Here is a 14920-nt window from a genome sequence, read left to right on the forward strand (position 1 = left end):
AGAGAGAGAGAGAGAGAGAGAGAAAGAGGGGAAAGAGGAGGAGGAAGTGGAGGAGGAAGAGGAGGAGGAGGAAGAGGAGGAGGAGGAGGAGGCCATAGTACCTGAGAAAGTTCAGGACAGGGAGGCATAGCCACCATGTAAGATCTGGGAGAGTATGGCCTCAGAGGGCTGCCCAATTGTGTCCAGGGCAGCCATGGTAGAATACAGAATGTAATAAGTGATTATCAGAGGGGTGTGGATTAGCCACATGAGGGGTAGGAAGTAGCCCAGCCATTGAGCTGTTTCAGGCATATCAAAATACAAAAGTCTGTGCATATGTCTTTCATATGTAAACCATTGGGGTAGGTAGCAGAAACTCTCCACCAGGATTTATTTAATTATTTTAATACTACAGATGAGACCTAATGTAGAACAAGAACTCACTTTTTTTTTGTTTGTTCTTCAAGACAGGATTTCTCTATATAGCCCTGGCTGTCCTGGTACTCACTCTGTAGACCAGGCTGGCCTTGAACTCAGAAATCTGCCTGCCTCTGTCTCCCAAGTGCTGGGATTAAAGGTGTATGCCACCACTGCCCGTCAAGAACTCACTTTTAAAAATTAATTTAAGATCCCCTAAGAGTAGGAGGTAGGGAGAATTGGTTTCTTAGCAAAGCATCATGGGTTTCGCCCAAGCCTTGTGGGTTGGGCACTAGGACAAAAATACATGCTAAATTGACACACATAATTCTGGGGTTCATGACGTAAGCTAGGACACAATTGCATCCCCCAAGCCAACCCAGACAACACTGGTTAGTTGATTTGGGATCCAGCCTGAGGCCTTCTCAAAGGCTTGTAAGCTACCCCAGAGAGCTTAAGACTCAGAGGTGCTCGGATCCTCTACTGTACAAGGTGATGAAAGACCCCCAGAACTGGGGAGATCCTTACTCAAGTCTTGGGATGACGCGACCACCCAGTGACTCATGAGAGACTGAACTTGCTGCAATCACATGAAGTTTATTGGGGATACCGGTACCGGGGTCGATCTCGTGACCTTGCCAGTCAGAGGAGTTCGACCCCCGAACACAAGAAGTGAGGGGTATTTAAGGAAAAACCCACAAGCTGGGGGCGGGAAGAGGATTACCAAGGAAACATTCAGAGGGACCCAACCCAAGGTATTCAGCTGGGGAGGGGAACATATTCATTCTAGGAATGTAATCTTCATCTACTGGTCTACGGGGTGGAGAGTCCCATAAACCAGTAGACCTTCATTCCTAGTTCCACCCTCATTGCGGATCAGCCAGGAGGGGCAGGTATCGGGAACCAGAGCCCTGAGGCTCTGAGTTCCTGGAACTGGCTATTTTATATTTCTGGCTTGTTATATTTCTACTAGTACATTACTTTTCATTAACATGTTTTTTCCCAAATTTCTAAGTCTCCCAATCTTTCAGTGACAGGCTACTCAGGGGGCAGAGAACAAGGCTATATGCCTCCTACAGTCAAATAAAAATAAATAAAAAATTTTGAAAAATCAATGCTATTATAAACAACTGGGTTCTTTGAACATTGGCTCCACATGAATTCTGGGATTCCTTAGCCTGGCATATGACCTAAGAATAGGGTTATACAATAAAAAAAAAAAGAGAATTTAATTAAAATTGAATAAGAAAGGATATTAATTTAATTTATATAAAGAGAAAGGTTATATATATATATGTATATATATATACACATACACATACACACATACATGTATATATACATATATATCAACAGAGATATTAATCTCCATAGAAGGGAGGAATAAAAAATTACCTTGTTTTTAAAGTTAGAAAGGAGAAATAATAGTAGTTGCTTTAAATGTTTTTAAATATACATGGATAAATAAATAAATTCAGGCCTTTGATTTCAGTATGTAGGAGACAAAGACACGGACACAAGTTTCTTGGGAGCCTGAAACCACCTAATCTATAAACAAATCCAGGTTAGCTCAGGCTACACAGAGAAACCCTATCTAAATTAATAATAATAATAATAATAATAATAATAATAGTCTTTAAATATTTTAAATTGTTTATCAAAATGCAGGTGGTTATAAGTTTGGTGGTTATGGTATTACAAATCTTCTGTGAGAGAGGTCAAAATAGAACAGGCCTTAAGAAAAAAAGATCTTCATAATTATTTCTGGCTTAGCTCAAATGCCACTTCCCTTGTGATTTCTTAACTGACTCTTCTGAGCCAGTCCTCATGTATTTTGCCTCTTGGTCCCTATAGAATATTAATGCATCCCAGGATTACAGCTCTAGTCTATCTTATACTACAGGCACACAGTCCATTATTTATAACTCTAGAATCAAAATCTGAGGAAGATGAGTTTTAAAAACTCATTTCATGGTGGAGTCTCTTACTGACCTGAACAGCCTTGGAGAAACTCAGCAAATGGATGTGTGCCAACTGCATGACTATTAGTCACGGGTATGTGAGAATCTCAGTGTGCTTAAAGGTGCTGTCCAGTGCTGCTTAGATGCTTGGTCATCTGTGTATGAGGCCTTATTGAGATATGGGCTCCATTTGAGCCTAAAGGGTTTGGTTCAGGTGTTTGGGGCCTGTTTATATAGTCGTGGGTACTGTAGATTTGGAGAGTTTATTTTCATCCTCATAGAACTTAGAGATTGTGCATATCTCTGTGGTGTGTGTGTGTGTGTGTGTGTGTGTATCCTTATTGTATGCATGTGGAGGCCAGAGGACAACATTAGATGTCCTATGTAGATTCCTACCCAATTCCCTTGAGGCAGGATGTCATGTATATTTAATGGAATACATTTAGAAGAGGAAGAGAAGGAGGAGACAGAACAAGAAAGCTTGTCAGTAATGGACTTAGTTAGATGAACATTAACACAAACAGCAGTGGCTGGGAGATGACGGCTGTTTTTTTCTGTATATGGAGCTCTGTGGTAGAGTACAAATGGCAACATAGTAGCTGCTGTCATAAGGCTAAGATTTCTGTAGCTCTCCTTTTCTGTGTGGCCATAGTCTGGAAGTTTCACTTCTAGCTACTGAGCTGATATATACTTAGTAGAAGAAGAAAGAATTCTTCTAGAAAAACTGAGTGAGCTGTGGGGGACATGAGAAGACTGCTATCACATGGACTGGTCTGGGCAGGGAAAGGGGGACACTTCTGGTGGCGGAGTAAAGGTGTGGATGGCAGTGTAGAGATGAGCAGTCCTCTCCCCGGTGATCCAGAAATGAACCCATGAAAGAAGAGCACCCATTGAGCAGAAAGGTCGGCATGTTGTAGAAGTTGGGGGATCTGATTGTGATGATTCTGAAAGGACAGGAGGCCCTGTTAATGGTGGGACAAAGGAGAAAACAGAAGACCAAGGGTGCTGTGAGATAAAGGAAAAAGCATGTTGATTTTTTTTTTTTTTTTTACAAAGCTGGATTCTTCGAACTGGGTATATAGATGAAAAGGATCAGCTTGCACAGAAAACCCAGTGCAAAGAACAGAGTGTACAAATGCTTCCCTTAAATGCTTTACACAACCTTTACATCTCAGCCCTGTAAACATTTTTAAGAGGAGCTTCTAGGATAGATGAGGTAGCAAATGTGTTTTGTGTCTCCGGGAAAAGGTATGGCACCCCCCCCAGCCAGTGCCCACAACCCCTCTCCCTTGTGACTCCGAGTCTGGTAAGTGGTTATTGATTGACCAGGCCTGGAACAGCAGCTGTGAGTTCAGGGCTCAGGGTGTAGAGGGCGCGGCATCCTCAGGTAGACAGGCTGTGAAGCAGGTCTGTGAGAGAGGCTCAGCCAGAGTAGAGTCAAACAATAGCATTCCCTGTTCTACTAAGCGCAGCCATTTGTTTCCTGTGGCTCACATGACTATGGACCTGTTGGTTTTTCACTGAACCTTGGCTTTCTGGTTGTGTGTGTATAGGTGAGTGTACCCTCATGTGCACTGCATGCATGTGTAGGCCAGAAGATAACCTCAGATGTTCCTTGAGTGTCTTCTACTTCTTGTTTGAGTCAGAATCTCTTATTGACCTTGAACCTTGCATAGCAGGCTGTGACAGCTAGCCTGAGAGTTTAAGGACATCCTCCTATCTCTGCCTTATGTCTAGTCATTGCTGGGAGTACCAGGGGGCTACCAACCTGTGTTCTGGAGATTGAATTAAAGGTACTCATAATTGCATGGAAGGCAGTTTACCTACTGAGTCATTTCTTTGGCCTCAGTCTCTCACCTTCAACAAGGGCAGTGTCTCCTTGCAAGGTGTTACGGGGATGAAGCCAGATAACAAGCAGGTGCCCAGCATGTCACCACTTAGTAACCAGGTCTGCTGGCATTGTTGTTAGCCCAGGACATGATCCAAAGGACAGTTGCTGACTTCACAGAGATACTTGGGTTCAAGAGTGATCCCTGCTGGGAATCCCCCTTTTCTGAAGGCATGGCCAGTCACACTCCATCCTTGCCAGAGCTGTGGGTTCAGGTGGGAAACTTCTCTGTCAGGAGTGATTCGTATTAGCCATCTCCAAAGGCCAGACAAGAACAATAATGTTGTGGATTCATTCTGCATTCTGGTTCTTTAAAAGTATTTTTTTAAAAAAATCTCATATTAATTTTGGTTTACAAACTATCGTATACGTTTAGAATGTTTTTATATGCATAGATTGTGAACTGATTGAATCGAGTTAGGCATCCATCACTTGAGCTATTTAATTTATTGTGTATATGCATATGTATGATTTATGTGGTGCACATGCAGGTGTTGGGGAAGAGCACAGACTCTGCTGGTGTGCTTAGGGGTGCACGGCTCCTGCTGGTGTATGAATGTGTGGTGCACATGTGGGTATGGAGGTAAAGCATGGCCTCTGCTGGTGGTGTGTGGAGATGTTCACCTATCTCCTATTCAGGCACAGTCCCTCATTAATCAGAATCCACTATGTGTCCAGGGATGCTCTCATCTCCACTTGCCTTGCAGGCTAGGGTTATGGGTAAATGCTGCCCCCCTTCCTTAAAAAAACACATGGCTTCTGGGTTAAAACATGGGTACAAAGTCAGGTCCTTAGACATGTGACGTGGATACTTTTCTGATCATACCATCTCCCTTGCTTCTACGTAATACTTTTTATATTGTGTATATAAGATGTTTTAGCCATTTTTTAGATGTATGTGCTATTTTTAACTGTGTTCACTGTGGGGTCCAAGAGGCCTTTAAAACTTGTACAAAGGCAATGTAGATACCTAACTGAAACTTTATAGCCACTGGCCAGCAACTCCCGATGCCCTCCCGCCCGAAGCTCCTGTAATTTTCTCCTCTCTGCCTCTGAGTTTAGATTTTTAGATTGCAAGTTGACATCTTACTCTGTTTGTCCTGTGATTTGCTTATTTTCCCCCTCAGAGTCCTTCCTGATCATTTACTTTTCAATGACAGAAATTTCCTTTTCAAAAGGCTGTATGCTATCTACCCATTCATTTGTGGTGTCTGAGTTGATTTCTTAAGTGGGCACTGTGAGGAACCGTAGTGAACGTGGGTATGCAGACATCTTGTTATCACAGAGGCCCCACTTCTATCCAAGACAGGGTCTGTCCCCTCTGCTGGCGTGGCTGAGTCCTGTGGTGTTGCTGCTGTTTGGAGGACCCTCTTTAGAGGATGCCACTGTCTGTCACAATCACCTAGATTGCTTGCTGAGAATCTGTATTCTCAGGCTCCACTCCATCTGCTGAGTCCCAGGTCTGAAGCTGACATCTTCAGCATTCTTCTCACGTGGCTCCACGGTCATCCTAGCTCCTGATGGTGGACAAGCATCTGTTGTCACCTCAGGTCAATTGGACATTTTCCCGTTTGGACGGACGATAGAATCCCTAATCGTCTGTGCCTCGTCTTGGAATGTCTTTCAACTGACCTGTTGGCTACACTGGCTCTTCTCTCTCCTATCCATGAGCTACAGCACCCCCTCAGTTTCGAATCACCCCACGTCTCCCGAGCTCCAGAAAGGCAGAGTGGGCTGCACTAGAATATTCTCCAGTTCTTGCTTCTTGTGAGTTGCTCTGCTGCCTCCCATACATTGTAGCAGGGGTGTGAAAATCACACCATTTTAAACAGCTGCCATTTACTAGGCATCTAAACGATGCTGTCAGATGTGTTCCGGGCTTAGGGACCTACTCTTACTGTCTGTCTTAGGGTTTTACTGCTGTGAACAGACATCATGACAAAGACATCTCTTATAAGGACATTTAATTGGGGCTGGCTTCCAGGTTTAGAGGTTCAGTCCAGTATCATCAAGGCAAGGAGCATCCAGGCAGGCATGGTGCAGGAGAAGCTGAGAGTTCTACATCTTCATCTGAAGGCAAACAGGAAAAGACTGGTTTCCAGGCAGCTAGGACCAGGGTCTTAAAACCCATGCCCAATAATAGTGACACACCTATTCCAACAGGGCCATACCTCCTAATAGTGCCATTCTCTGGGCTAAGCATGTACAAACCATCAATCACACTATCTAATTCGACGGTTCCCTTTACAGTTGAATGGAAGAAACCTGCCCCCAGTTTACAGGTGCCTGCCAGGAAGGAAGCTGCCATTTCCAGTGTTGGCTAACAGCTCTCCACACACTATAGAGCCACTGGTTCACATCTGTTAATATGCAGGGAACGTGTGGAACTTTAGTGCTCACAGCTTCTTACATGATGGTATGCTCTCCTTACTGTTGCCTTAGTGAAGGAGTCGATACAAAGGTGTTTGTGGGGTGCCCTGAGAGCAGTGGGGAGCCGTCAGTCTGAGAGCGGGTTCCACGAGAGAGCTCATGGAGAGGTGGCAGACGGACCATGTCATGAGGAGAACACAAATGCCGACAGATGATACTGTGACTAAACAGATTTCATTCGTGGTCTTGGCTGGCACGTTCTGCATTGTAATGCTCACAGTTTCCTGGGGACTTGGATGTCAGAACACACCTGGGCATGTTGGGTAAGTCTTACCCTGATTCTTGATGTCTATTGACCATTTTAGTTTACATAAATATAGGCTTTCTTGAGCCACAGTTTACGAAGTTAATTTTAAGATGTAGAAAATATGTGAAGATCCTTAGGTTTTGAGCTTTTCAGAGGACACATTGGTACAAACAGATATCCCTTGTGGGAGACATCTGTTGTAAAAAGTGCAGGCTTCTTGAGAGGTACCCAGATTTCCATCTTGCACTGGTTCCTCTCAGGAGAGGGAGGAAGAAGTTGCAAAGAGAAGAAAGTTTCAAGTATGGAGAGGTGGAGGCAGGAGACAGCCAAGCACCTTCTGGTGGAGCAGGCCTCATGGCCAAGATTTGGGGCTTCACAGCAGACAGTGTTCAGGAATATAGGAGGTACATGGGTGGAGGCAGACCTTGTAAGGAAGGAAGTGAGAGGCCAGGCTTAGAAGTTGGGATGGCGCCACCCTGTGTGTGGATGGGTCTGAAGGAAGGGTCTCCTTTAGACCAGAGTGTGCTGGTTGTTTTAACTGCTTAGCTGGTGATAAGCTAGAATCACCTGGAATTGTTTATGTTTTTATCACATTGGCCTGTGGGCCTCCTGTGGGAATGGTTTTGATTGTCCTAGACCCTGGTGGTGATGCGGAAAGTTGATTTTTATATTTTACCAGTACTGGTCACAGAGTAAAGGGCCTTTATAGACCATTCCCCTCTGGTCTGTCTCCTCAAAGTCCATGTTGGAACAGCAAAGCTCTGATTTGCCCATGTCCCTGTGGAGGTCTGAGTAAACTCCAATTTTCTGATGTTCGAACACTTAGCATATTTTTAATATTGGTATTTCACCCTTGCTTCTCATTGTCAAAATGTTGAGGAACCTGCCATCCACAGAGGGTACCTCGTCCCAGGTCATTCCCCTTGGGATGCTGAAGTAGTCTTTCTGGGTTGCATCTTTCTGTATTCTGCTAGTTTCCCTGTGGTTGGCATAACATGAGTAACTGGGGTACCACACTAGTTTTTTTTTTTCTTTTTCTTTTTCTCTGAAGATCCACAGTCCTCCTTTTCTCTCAGTGGGTAGGGCTCCTAGCTCCTAGTGCTGTGGCTTAGTCACACTTCCTCATCTTTACAACTGAATTCACCTTCCTTGGTATGTAAGTCTGTGGAACAGGCTGCTTATAAAAGGCACCTTGCTGAGGCTGTAATTAGTTATAGGTCGACATTAGCTAAATTGAATATAATCCATCATGCTTATTGGATATGGTAGGGAGATATATACCCTGAAGGATCAACGGGAAAGCCACATTAAGTATAGATGAGCTGAGTGTTTGCCTGGGCAGCCATGTACACAGAACAGGGCAGTGTGCTCTGCACCAGCCTGAGAAACAGTGGGAGCTGGGGAAGAGGAGGCCCTTAGAAATTAAAAATACATATATATCGTTTGTGACAGCATGCATGAGTCTTGTGCAATCTCAAGACAGATAAAAAAAAATCTCAGCATTGCATGGGAGGGGCATCGTTTTACCCGGACCTGAGGAGCTGTTAGCAATCCAAGGCTTCTGGGGGAGGGAGAGTCAGTTTTCTTTAAGGGTGTGGCCCCTGGTAGATTGACTACACTGTGGTGGATGGCCCCATACCCAAGAGTATCTGGGCATCACAAACTGAACTTGGTATTTTTCCTCCCAAAGTACAAAGAGTTGGTGGGTGGGAGAAGGGAGGGTGGGTTGGGAAGGAGTCAGGGAAGGGGTTGAGTACATCAAAATACGTTATATGAAATTCTCTAAGAATTAACAAAACCATTCAAAATTCATTCTTGAAAAAAAAAAAGCAGTATAAATTGAGGACAGAGAGGGCAGAGGGTTTGGCATAGTTACGGGTTGTTATTCTTACCTCCTGTCAGTTTCTTCCACACTGCTCTATTCTGTGTCTCCCCTGGCTGCAGGTAGGCACGAAGGGACACACTGGCTAGCTCTGATTCTCATTCAGCCACAAGCACAGCGATGATCATATTAGATACTTTGTTGTTGCTGGGACAAAATAACTAGTGAAAGCAGCCTAAGGTAGGACAGGTGTGCTGTGGCTCACAGTTGGAGGGGACAGTCTATCGGGAAGTCACCACTGAAGGAGCTTGAGGCAGCTGGCCGCACTGACCCACACTGTGCGGGGCAGAGAGAGCCAAATGCTGGTGCTTAGCTTGCATGCTCCTTTTGTATTCATTTCTGCCTGAGGTGATTTTGACCACATTCGAGGGTCCCCTCACCTCAGTTAGCTCAGTCTGGAAACTTCCTCAGAGGCACACTCAGGGATCTAGCCCCTGGTGATTTCAAGTCTAGTCAGGTTGACAATGAAGACAAACTGTCACAAGATCAAGACCAGTGCTAAGCAGGGACAGATACACCCAGTGCCACCACTGCACAGGAGAATACACCCAGTACCACCAGTGCATAGGAAGACATGCTAGAACCACCACTGCACAGGACAGACACCCAGTGCCACCACTGCACAGGAGGACACACCCAGTACCACCACTGCACAGGACAGACATACCCAGTATCACCACTGCACAGGGGACATGTTTGCTTTACTGAATGTTGTCATTTCTAATCTCATGTAGGCAGCACAGCATAAAATAAAGTCACCTCTTAAAATTTATTATCTCTCTATGCATGTGTGCGTGTATGTGTGTGTGTACATGTGTGCATGCATGTGTGTGTGAGTGTGTATATGTATGTGCATGTGTGTACATGTGTGTGCATGTGTGTGTGCACGAGTGTGTATGTGTGTGTGCATGTGTGTGTACATGCAGGCACACAGGTGGCATGGCATTCATGCGGAGGTCGGCTTTACGGGGTCACTTCTCTCCTTCCACTTTACGTTGAGTCTGGAGCTCTTAACTCTATTAAGCATTGTATACTCGCTGAGTTGTTTCCTGAATCCATGGTTGCCCGTGACTATTATTTAGACCAACACTGGATTATTTTCTCAGCACTAGAAAACACTGCTTTCCCAATGGATGGAGGTTTGTAAGATGTTTGTGTACAGTGCTTATTGGTCTTGTCTTCACAGAATCCTGTTCCAACTCTGGTTCTCAGAACCAATCACTCTGTCCACTCGTTTAGTCTTGAGGTAAGGCTTTCTGAAGTGCTCCCTCTGACTACTTATCCTGCCCATTACCTGGATTTCCTAGGTGATGTCTTGTCACAGTGGACCTGGCTTATGATACTGTGGAAGGGTTCATTTTGATTCCTCTGAATTCTTAACAGTCCTCAGCATATCTTATAAAGTGTTTGTTACGTTCTACAGCTTTTCATTAGTACTTACTTAATTTTATTCTCACTGTCTTTGTGGCTGTTGAAAGTTTTATGAGGAAGGAAGATGGAATAGGAATGGCCAGTTTGTTTACATTTATCACTGCTTGTTTACATTTGATCCCTCCACCCTGTTGTTTAGAACAGCTTAGTTGTTAAACACTATCAGCCAGCCTACAATCTCAGCAGCAGAGTTGCCACACAGGTGCCCACACCTGTGTGTACACTAATGCTCTCGTGTTCTCCCATGCATGCATGCAAACCAGTGTCCTTGTATTCCCTTATGTATGTGGGTGCACTGGTGTTCTTGTGTTCCCCCATGTATGCATGCATGCATGCATGCACATTTAAGTTCTGGGCTCCCCGGTTCTCTCCACAAAACCATAAAGCTTGGCTCTTGACTTTGTTTCTGTACTGTCTGAGAACTGTGTGGGAAATGGAAGCAGTTGGAGAAAGAGAGTAATTCAGGAAAAGCACCCTGGGAATTTTCCCAGCAGGCCTTCCCTGAGTGACTAACTAGGAAGCTGGCTCCAATTCTGCCTCACTACCCAGGACAGATGAACTTTGGGCAACCAGGATGCAATTCCAGAGCAGAGCCTGTTTTCAGGTGGTATCATTCCTAGTAGAGGTAGTGCTTATGGCTAGCCAACCAAGAGACTGTACTACTCAAAGTGTCTCCTGAGTTAGTGATCTGTTCACTTGGGACAGTTATTTCTACTCCATCATTAAGAAAGCCAGACTTCTAGATTCACGCTGCTGATTTTCTTCATGGAGTCGGTGCATGATGAGATACTGTTTGTTTCTTTGTTTCTATTTCAAGTGGCTCCTGCACTGAGAAGCCTCTTGGATTCATTCCCAAAACAATCATGTCTCTGGTGCTGTGATTCCTCTCTGACAAGAATGGACGTCTGGGTGACTTAAGCCAGTCTCCCTGCCCACTCTGCCTGGCCTGACCTGCAGTGAGCACTGTCTGCCCAGACCACAGCGGATCTTGAAAGCTTCATCTTGGCAACTAGAGTGTGTTATTGTAGATGCAGTTCTGGGGGGGGGGGGATGTGTCTTCCACCCCTTTTGTTCCCAAGTAACAACATGATGTTTCTATACCCACTCTAGCCCATTTTAGCTCCTGGATAAATGACATGGAGACCTAATACATTTATTAACAAGCTGCAGACACTATGCTGGGTAGATATTTACTTCCCAGCCACGTGGTTCTTTACCTCCCATCTGAGTCTTGTCTATCTTACTCAGTTCCATGTGTTTCCTATGGTGAACCGCCCCCCCCATCTGCTCATAGCAATTTCTTGTGGTCCTTCTTCCTTTTCCTCCTTTGTTCTTACTCTTCTCTGTCTCTGTGTCTCTTTGTATCTCTCTCTCTCTCTGTCTGTCTCTGTCTGTCTCTGTCTGTCTCTGTCTCTGTCTCTGTCTCTGTCTCTCTCTTGTTTGGGGCACCCTGACTAGGATCAGAAGTCCCACCCTGTTCTCTGCCCAGCTAACTGGAGATCAGCTCTTTATTAACCAATCAGAGGTGATAGAAAAGACTTTGAAACAGGAAATGCTGCAAATATCATGGCAATGCCAATATCTGGACTAACACCCCATCTCTGGGCACAGCAATCAGCATCTGAACACACCCACGAAATCTCTTCCCCTTTCTGTCCACATTCCTCCCCTGTTCCTTCACTTTCCCTACTCCCACCCCTCCCTCTTCTCTAGTCTCTGCTTCTCTTCTTCCTTGTTGTTTTAATAATATCTCTACATGTCTGCCAGGCTGGCCTAGAACTCATGGTATTCATCTTGCCTCAGCCCCACCCACTGCCCAAATGTTAGGATTATAGTATAAATAAACCACCATGCCACACCCTTCCTTAATCAAACCTAATGAAGACTTTTAGGGTTGTAGGCTCTGGAGCTACAGGGCTGAGATGCCTCTGGTGCTCAAGCCATTGGCATTTCGATGTGTTCTCTGTATACGTATGAGGATGCCAATGCACTACTGGCTGATCACTTTGTAGTGTCTCAGTATGCGTTGGGTACCACCCTGTCTGGAGAGCTCAGGACTGAAGAATGGCCTGTCTCATGGTTATAGCGTGTGACCTCTCTGTGATGGGCTTGTCAAATTTAGCTACCTTGTTACCAAACAAATGCACAAGACCAGTTCAAAGAGGGAATGTCAGCATGGACAGTGTGCATGGCTGAGTGTCTGTAATATCCACTTCTACCACACATGCTAGGGCACCCAGAGATGCAGTGGAGGCTGTGCTCAGGATTAAGATAGCTCATTAGAAATAGCTTCTCAGTATCCTTAGATCCATAGAAGAAGATCAAGACGTTAACACATTGTACACATGTGCCACATGCAACTTTGTTAAAAGAATTAAAGAGGGGAATAGGGTAAATCAGTAAACATGGCAGAAGGCAGAATAATTGAGTTTGAAGAAAGATGGCTGGAAATATTATAATCTGAGGAACCAAAGGGAAGCTTGAAGAAACATCCAAAGACCAGAAGACAATGTGAAAAAGTTGGAAGCCGCAGAGAAAATGAGGAAACAGGCTTGTCGATTCAAGTGAAGGCTGATGGGTCCTCCGCAGTGAAGGGGACAGGAAACAGTAGGATGCTAATAAATGGTGCACAGAGCCATATCCTGGAAAGGCCTGTGAGACACACCAGCCACAGTCCTTTGGGATTAAAGGAAATTACCAGGTCTCTCAACCCCTAGGAAAGCATGAGAAGGGCTATGAGGAGGCAGAGAACTACTTAGGAGCGCTACTGCTCTTTCGGAGGACCCTAGTTCAGTTCCCAGCCCTGGTCTCATGAGGCTGACAACCACCTGTAACTCTGGCACTTAGATATCTGACACCCTTTTCTGATCCTTGTGGGCACCTGCACACACATGGCATTCACACACACACACACACAAACACACACACAGTGTTATGCCCAAGTCACAGGGACCCCAGAGACCACCAAGGAGCCAATTCTGATGCAAACACACGAGGTTCTTTTTATTAAGAGCTTTTGAGCAAGGTCTCTCAGACTATCCCTATCACAGTGGGTCAGAGTGAGAGCCCCGAGTCTCTCGGTGCAGTGGGTGCAGGGTTTTTATTGTGCTTACAGCAAACTTGGGGAATTTCCATATGGGTCAGCAAGCTAATATTATAAAAACTACATTTCTGGTGTAATCTGCAGGAGCAACCTGACGGACAGGATGGTGAGGTTATTTATTGGCTGCAGGATGTCTTAGGTTACCTCTGTGTAGCTTGGTCCTGCTATTGTAGCGTGGCTGTTGCTGAGTGGGGGAGGGGTTGTCACAGGATGGTTCCTCAGGTGGACTTTGTGATTTTCTTCCTGGGATTGGAGTTTAGCCCCTGGTCTCACACAAACTGGGGTTTCTTCAAAAAACAAAACAAAACAAAACAGAGTTGGTTGGGCTTTACAACAGCCCAATAAAATAAATCTTTAAAAGAACTAAGGGCTTCAAAATGGTCAATATCTCAGCTAAAAAAAAGATGTTTATGCATATCATTTTATCATTTCTTTTAATTTCTTTAGAACATATAAACTCAGTAAAGCTATGATTAAAATAATGTAGTGCTGATATATAGGATATGTAGATTTGTTGCCTCTGACAAAAATATTATAGACTCGAAATGAAAGAAGGAAGGAAAAGAACAGTTCTAACCAGCAAGCCAGTCTCTGTCAGGCACAAAGGAACGTCCAATTCCCCAAGCCCCAAATACTGAACAGAATGATTTTTTGGTGGTTATAGAAAAGTCACCACTCCTCAGGAACTTCATATCTGTCAAAAGGAACAATTTCCCTTACCTCTAGCAGAAGGGACATAGGCCTACTGTGTGGTGCCTGTCAGCACATCGAAGCACACACAGGCCTCCAGGATCCCTCAGGATCACCAGCACCTGTCACACATTTCAATGTCCAAGCCTTCCAGCCCTTCTCATCTCCTCCCCTCCTCTAAAGGCCAGCAGCTCAGAGGCTTTCCGTCCCTGCAGCTACTCATTCTCCTTATAACCCCTGATGTTCTCACTATGCCCCCTCCCTTTCCCCCATCCTCTGCCCCGATTTTCACCATGTTTTGCATATTCTCTATCCTCTGCTATTCTCTTCTCTCTGGCAGATAGCTCTGACGATGATGTCTAGTCTGCTGGCCATGTTCAGCCTAGTTTCTCTCTCTGGAGTCCTCCAAATGCCTCTGGCTGTTTTCTCTCTCATATCTACAACAAAAACCTTCCCCTTTACCATTCTATGGAGCAGTAATGTCATCAGTTTATAAAGAATTCAAACCCAGAAGATAGGATCTAAAGCAGTAAGCTAGTATCCAAATGAAGAAGCTAGCATCCCAACCAGGGAGTTAGCATCCCAACCAGGGGGCTAGTATCCAAACCAGGAAGCTAGTGTCCAAACCAGGAAGCTAGTGTCCAAACCAGGAAGCTAGTGTCCAAACCAGGAAGCTAGTGTCCAAACCAGGAAGCTAGTGCCCAAATCAGGAAGCTAGTGCCCAAATCAGGAAGCTATTGTCCAAATCAGGAAGCTAGTGCCCAAACCAGGAAGCTAGTGCCCAAACCAGGAAGCTAGTGTCCTAAACAAGAAGCTAGTGTCCAAACCAGGAAGCTAGTGTCCAAACCAGGAAGCTAGTGTCCAAACCAGGAAGCTAATATCCTAACCAGGA

At 44.9% G+C, this 14920-nt stretch overlaps 1 protein-coding gene and 1 long non-coding RNA gene across 2 annotated transcripts in view; one reads left to right on the forward strand and one right to left on the reverse strand.

The window, feature by feature from the left end:
- Positions 1-14920, forward strand: part of Kcnh1 (potassium voltage-gated channel subfamily H member 1) — a 315715-nt gene that overhangs the window by 97759 nt on the left and 203036 nt on the right. The window lies entirely within an intron of this gene.
- On the reverse strand, positions 13212-14640 carry LOC116069049. Its single transcript, XR_004109815.1, has 2 exons — positions 14321-14640; positions 13212-13625 (listed from the first exon to the last, which is right to left on the reverse strand). It is a non-coding gene; the product is annotated as an uncharacterized LOC116069049 (long non-coding RNA).

This window comes from Mastomys coucha, unplaced genomic scaffold (assembly GCF_008632895.1).
Source record: "Mastomys coucha isolate ucsf_1 unplaced genomic scaffold, UCSF_Mcou_1 pScaffold1, whole genome shotgun sequence".
Classification (NCBI taxonomy): Eukaryota; Metazoa; Chordata; class Mammalia; order Rodentia; family Muridae; genus Mastomys; species Mastomys coucha.